This window comes from Chrysochloris asiatica, unplaced genomic scaffold, assembly GCF_000296735.1.
Source record: "Chrysochloris asiatica unplaced genomic scaffold, ChrAsi1.0 scaffold00257, whole genome shotgun sequence".
Taxonomy (NCBI): Eukaryota; Metazoa; Chordata; class Mammalia; order Afrosoricida; family Chrysochloridae; genus Chrysochloris; species Chrysochloris asiatica.
Genome location: NW_006408775.1, coordinates 1,471,932 through 1,478,775, shown reverse-complemented (window position 1 = coordinate 1,478,775; position 6,844 = coordinate 1,471,932). Strand labels below are relative to the sequence as shown.

Sequence of the window (6,844 nt, the reverse complement as noted above, 5' to 3'; positions counted from 1 at the left end):
TATTTCTGTAGGTTTTGAATTGTTTCCAATACTGTATCTATCTTATTTGATTGTTCCTGTAGCGCTTTCCTGTCTTCTTCCTTATTTTTCTCAACTCCATTGTATAGTGTTTTGATACATTTTAGAATCATTTTTCTGAATTCCTTCTCAGGCATTTCCAAAGCCTGCCCATCTCCATCTTCCACTGTGGGGTGTAGGTCTACTTCTAGCTCATTTGCCTCAGTCACTTTATCTCGTTTTTGGACATGTGCTGATATGGTCATCCGTTTCTGTTTTTTGGGGCATTTTCAGGGGTTATCTGTGGTCTTAATACTTAGATTGGAGTGTATTTTGGTATTTTTTATGTTTTCTCATTGCCTCCTGGAAAATGCGATCAGGAGATGGGCTTCCCTTTTCACTCTTCTTCCTGAGAAATTTCTAGATGCCACTGTTGATGGTTAACTCAGGATTTAATTTCAGTCTATTTCCTTTTTAGTCTACCTGTCCCTCTCCACAATCCCCGTTCAGGTGTTTTTCCTAGCAATAGACAGTTCAGGGCCGGCTGTGGTCATTTTGCACTGCTGTTTGGTTTTAAGTGGAAACTGTCACTTTAAATTTCGAGGAGATCTGTGCACATGCATTGTAGAACCTTCCAGGGGTGGGGTGGGGTGTCTGCTCGCTCAGGCACCCCCTCTATTCACCAGAATGGAGGTGTACAGACAGTGAGAGACCAATGAACAGATAACAAAAACAAGAATGTCCACACCTTTATCTCCGTGGTTCTGTCAGGTATCTGTTGCTGCTTTGATCCTTCCCCTGCTTGGTCTTGTCCAAGATAGCAGCTCCAGGAGCAGCTGAGCATCTTGAATTAGAAAGCAATGGAGTTCTTGCTTCTGCTACAAATTCCCCTAGCTGTAAGTTCTCCAACTTTATAAATATTCCTTTATATGTGGTTCAGAGTTCTGGCACCATCTCCTGAGTCTGTTTGGTCCGGTATTCTGTGTTGTTGCTGATGGAGCTCTTCACTGCTTTTCCACCCAATCCGCCATCTTGTTTGTTCTCCCTTCCATCTTCTTTTGATGCTTTCTGCATCATTCAATATTTTCCACATGTTGTTAAGTGCCGTTGAGTCGGTTTCAACTCATAGTGAACCCTGTACAGTGTTTCCAATGAGAGACTGGTGAGCTTGAACAAGATTCATTCAAGCCGACCTTGAAGTCCAGTGCATTAACCTACAGCACCATACCAGGACTCCATTTCCCCCATAGAATCCTTTAATATTTCAAGTCGAGGCTTGGATTTTTTTTTTTTTTTAAACTTCTTTCAGCTAGAGAAATGTTGAGTGTGTACTTCCCTTTCGGTTTTCTAATGCCGGGTCTTTGCACATTTCATTATAATACTTTGTCTTCTTGAGATTCCCTTAGAAATTTTCTGTTCAGCTCTTTTACCTCCTCATTTCTTCCATTTGCTTTAGCTTCTCTTAACTCAAGAGCAGGTCAGTGCACATTGTTGTTGTTATTAAGTGCTGTTGAGCTGGTTTCAACTCATAGTGATCCTCTATAAGTTTCCAAAGAGCACCTGGTGAATTTGAACCACTGACTTAGTGGTTCAAGCCAACCTTGTGTTCCAGTGCTTATCCTATGGTGCACCACACCAGTACAATATAGAGCACAACAAATAGCCCAGAAATAAGCACTGTTATCCTTTTATGAACATCTTCCAGTCTACCTTTCTGTGCATAGACACTAATAGGAAAAGACAAAGATAGAAAAACATGATAGGTCCCCTCAGAGCCAACCCCCTTCCAAGACTAAGACTCAATGGGAATACACACTCTGATTGGTGACCATGTTCGTCACCAATAAGGGAAAGTGAGGGAAAAACAGCAATGAAGCTGCGAGCTAAGCCCTACAACGTTCAGTAGACTCCTGTGAACCCGAGTGGAGACCTGGTTGGCCAGCAGTGTGGCAAAACCTGGGGACTCTTGGGCACAGAGTGAGCAACATAGTTACAGAGGACTAGAGTGGAGAGTGAAGCATCCAGCTGATAAAAAGAGAAGGCATATGCGTAAGAACACCCACACTGCAGATAATACCCACTTGACCTGGCTTCAATGACTGGAAGATCAGAGCTCAACTAGAAGAAGAAAGAAGGAGGGGGGGGAGAGTAATCTAATACAATTTGATGAATTGACCTACACCTATGGCTGGAGTAGCTCAAGAGAGGGAACAAATCTTTACAGCAAGGATCATTCCCACCCCCTCCATACACAGAGTAGACAGGGATGGGCAACTTGGACATTGACTACCCAAAATGTGGGGCTACAAAGGCAAGAAGTGACTGGCTTACAAGCTTTCAAGAAAGAATCTAGATCCACAGGGCGCGAAGGAAGGTAGAATCTCCACTAAGTAGTATCCAATCTGTCTAGGTGAGGCTAATGAAAGGAGATGGGGATAGGTCTCTTGTGATACGATAGTGAATAATTATTATCAGGACTGATTGTGAGGGTTGGAAATGTAACAGTAGACATTTTGTAGCAAGGAGGGGAGTGATTAACTTTGTAGTCTAGGAGCGGAGGTCCCTGGGACCCTCAAGGGTGAAGAGCGGAGAATGGGTCCCTACCCATCGAAGCAGTGATGCCTGAGATGGAGGCAGAGACCATGATGTGGAGAGATGGAGCAGCTGGGGACTTTAGACCCAGAGAGGGAGAGGGGCTATGTGCTGACGACCGGGGGGCAGGCTTGCAGGGTATACCCTTTGGTTGGTTGATGATGCATGGAGGGGATTATAACCATGGTGATGAAATGATAAACTAATGTTCTCCCATGTAAACTATCACATAATTCACAATAAAGCATTAAAAAATTAAATTAAAAAAACCATGATAGAGAAAGAGACAAAACAGGTCATGATTTTAATTGAAACAACAACAAAAAACAAGAAATCCAGACCCACTGCCGTCGAGTTGATTCCATCTTACGGTGACTGTATATGTAGGTTTTTTTTAACTGCAGCAGACAATCTCATCTTTTCTCATAAGCAGCTGGTTAGTTTGAACTGCTGACCCAGTACTTTAAATTTTATCTACTAGAAGTCAAAAGTGGCACTATATTATCAGCACTGGACTTCAAATCACAAGTTCGACAGTTCAAACCCACCAGCTACTCCTCAGAAATCCTAGAGTGGTGGTGGTGGTGTGCCGTGGAGTGGGTTCCACCTTACAGTGACCCTGCATAGCGTTTCTGACCTTACAGGAGCAGAAAGCCACCTTTTTGATCTGCGGAACAGCTGGTAGTTTCAGACTGCTGACCTTGAGGTTAGCAACCCAACTCATAACCAGTATGATACCAGAGCTCCTTACGGAAACCCTGTACAGGGTCACTAATGAGTTGGAAATGACATTTAACAACAGAGGTCAAAAGAAATCAATGGAATGCCGAAGGAACTGGGAATTTCAGATGGAGTTTCTTTGTCCGAGTAATACCTGCTCTTACCGAGTAAGATTCTTTTAAGAAAAATAGAGAATTTTGTTCTTACAGGTGGTGGTTTTAGTTCTCTTAAAAAAAGGTTGGGAGCCTTTTGTTGTCATTTGGGTAGAAGTTTACAGAGCAAGGTTCCCACTCAACAGTTCATACGCATCTGTTTCTGACATAGGTTGCCGTTCCCTGCACGTCACAGTGCACTTCCCACTTCCTCTCTGGGTTCCTGGATTCCTTTCATGCCCCTTTCTGCCTTCTGAACCTTGTTTTTGGACAAATGCTGTCCTTTTGGCTTGTGGTTGTTTTGAAGAACTTGCTCCTCAAGGGTGCTCATGTTCACTTGATAGGCATGTTTGCTGGTTGGCTGAAAGATGATATCCACAGGTGGGTTTCGTTCCAGGATTGAAAACTGAAAACCAAGCCCACTGATAGCAGTCCTGGTGTGGCACTGTGGGTTAATAAGCATTGTACTTCAAGGTTGCTTTGAGCTGCAAGGTCGGCTTCAAACTCATCAGCTGCTCCTCAGAAATCCTATCTACTGTACAGGATCACTGAGTTGGACCCACTCGATGGTACTGGGCAACAACCTAGGGCAGAGTAGAAATGCTCCCTAACGTGTGGCAGGTACTGTGGGATCAGCACAAGGTTGGTGGTTCAAACCCACCAGTCACTCCTTGTAAACACTATGCAGGGTCACTATGAGTCAGCTGACTCAGTGGTACTTAACAAAAATTTAACTCTGGGGTACTTATGTTTGGAATCCTTTAGGGTAAGCACCTGACGCCAAGGTTTGTTTGAACTGCAAGGTTGGTGGTACAAACCCACCAACCTCTCCTGGGAAACCCTATACAGGGTCACTGTGAGTTGGAACCGACTAGACGGCACTTGATAACAACAAGGTTTTGCTATGTTATGAAGTGTTTGGTGAATTGTTCTTTCTTCTTTACTGTTGTGTAAATAGTCCATTGTATATATATGTTCTAGTTTGTTTATCCATTCATCTGTTGATGGGCTCAGGCTGTTTTATTTAGCTACTGTGGCTCTGTATTAGGTTCTAAGATAGGGAAATGTAAAGCCTACTGTGTTATTTTTCAGTATAATTTGTTTTACCGTGTTTTAAAAGAATGTTGATGGACTCTAGATTATAATTTTATAAGTTTTTAAAGTGAATTTAGAAAAGTAAGTCAATTATAAGTGGGCAACTCCTTGCATTCTCACAGACCTCACACCATTGACCCTCCTCCCAGTGCATAATAACTAGCAGTGCCCAGAAGGTCCTTCATGCCCCTCCCAAAGGTAAACATGATTCTTACTTTCACACCCTAAAGCCATGGATTTTATGTGACCCGTTTTAGAGTTTTATCATCTTTACTCACTCTTGAATTTAACTTCTTTTGTTTGTCATGATTTTTGTGAGATTCACCCATGGTGCTGCGTAGAGCATTCATTTTACTGATGTCTGTACTATTCCACTTATGCATATAAAAACAAAACACAAAGCAAAACTATTGCCATCAATTCAATTCCACCTCCTAATACCCTATACCCTATACCAGCACTTCTCCATTTCTTGGGTTTTGGATTTTCTTATTACAAACAGTTCTGCATCTTTCTGCATGAGGCTGTGACTCTGTTGGGTATACACCTTACACCTAGGAGCAGAGCTGCTTTTCAGGCATTTTTTCAAATGGCTTTCCGTAGTGTGTAATAATGTATGCTCCTGCCAGCAGTGTTTGAGGGTTTCTGCCAGTGTTTGTACCTGTTCATCTTTTAAATGGTGACTGCTTCCTGGATTCATGGGCTCCTGGTATATTAGCATTTACCCAGTGATTCCTCAGGTCAGTATGTTTATTAGCCATTTTGATGTTTTTTGTGTGTGTGTTTGATCACAGATACCTTATTGTGTTTTTGGAGACTTTACACAGTAAATTGGCTCTCAACTTCTATACAGATTTGCAGGAAATGTTACTAACTCCTACAACTTTCTCTGCTCCTCAGTTGGGTTCAGTAATTTGTTGCAATGGCCACACAGAACCCAGATAAGACTCAAATTTATGAGGTTTATTAGGGAAATTAACAAATGCTGTAGGCACAGTTCTTCTAGTCAGGACGGCCTATCCTCAGCCATGCCAATAGGCAAGCCTCTCTCTGCCTAGTCAACGTTACAAAGCCCTTTTAGGGTTGCTGATAAACACTCACAGAACACACCACCTCAGCCTTAAGGCACTGGGCTCTCTAGCTCAGTGGGTCAGCAAACTTAGCTCCCCTAATTAAGTGCCTGCAAACAAGCCTTGCGCCCAAAGTCCCTCAGCTCTGTTTGTTCTGTGGGCTGGGAGGCCCACTGCTGGCTCATGTCCTGACTCTTGGTCCTGTTGTGGCTGCTACTCTGCCACTCCTCCAGTGTCCCAGCTTTCTGTCCGTGGTTGGAGAAAGTTCAGTACTTGGGGATCTTGGGGTCCAAAGGAAACGCTCCACTCCTGGCAGTGAGAGTCCCCCTCCTGCTTTTGAGATGTCTCATTTCAAATTTAGCAGGATGGTAACATTGATCAATCTCATTCTATTTCCAGGTGTTTACAGTCACAATCCTGTTAACAGTCCACTCAAAAATGAATCATATAATCCAGCATCTTCCTCTACCTCCTCCATATTTGGTGGAGTCTACAGACTATGGCTAGAAGAGACATAGTAAATAATTCACAACACTTTTCACAATGTATCCACATTCTCATTGTTACCATTCTGGTAGATTTCTCTTTCCGGTAATTTGGCTTCCTTAGGCCCATTCCCTTCTCATCTTCTGTCTTGGGTAAATGTTGACCATTAGGTTTCATCTAGATGGTGTTATTCATGAATCACTGTCTTTTGGCTGAGAGGGGACCTCCGGGAGGGGTTTGGGTTCCAATTTTGCATGATCTCCCAGGTCTCAGTAAGTCTGGCCTTTTTTTTTTTTTTTTTTAAAATTAAGAATTTGAGTTGTGCGCTACCTTTCTCTCCCATTCTATCCAGAACCTTTGCTGTGTCCCTAGGCTCAGTGGCACTTAAAAACAGAATGATTTTTGGTGGTGGTAGCTAGGCATCATCTAATTCTTTTGGTCTTGATCTTTTTTGTGTGTGTGTGTGTGACATTCCTTTTCAAGTCTCCTCCTCATTTTTAAAATTGACTGTTTCTTACGGATCTTAAGAATCTTTTAGATATTCTGAAAATTATCCTTTTTTCTCATTAACAGATTACTACCATCTGTGGCTTGCATGATACTTGTTTAATGGTATCTTTTTTTTTTTTTTTGCACCAAGAAACAACATTTTTTTTTTTTAATGTTTTATTGTGAATTATGTGATAGTTTACATGGGAGAACATTAGTTTTACATTCATTCTATCGTATATC

The 6,844-nt window shown here is 42.3% G+C and overlaps 1 protein-coding gene across 2 annotated transcripts in view; it reads left to right on the top strand.

The window, feature by feature from the left end:
• Nucleotides 1–6,844, top strand: part of MEIOB (meiosis specific with OB domains) — a 40,292-nt gene that overhangs the window by 28,927 nt on the left and 4,521 nt on the right. The gene's annotated exons all lie outside the window — the stretch shown is intronic.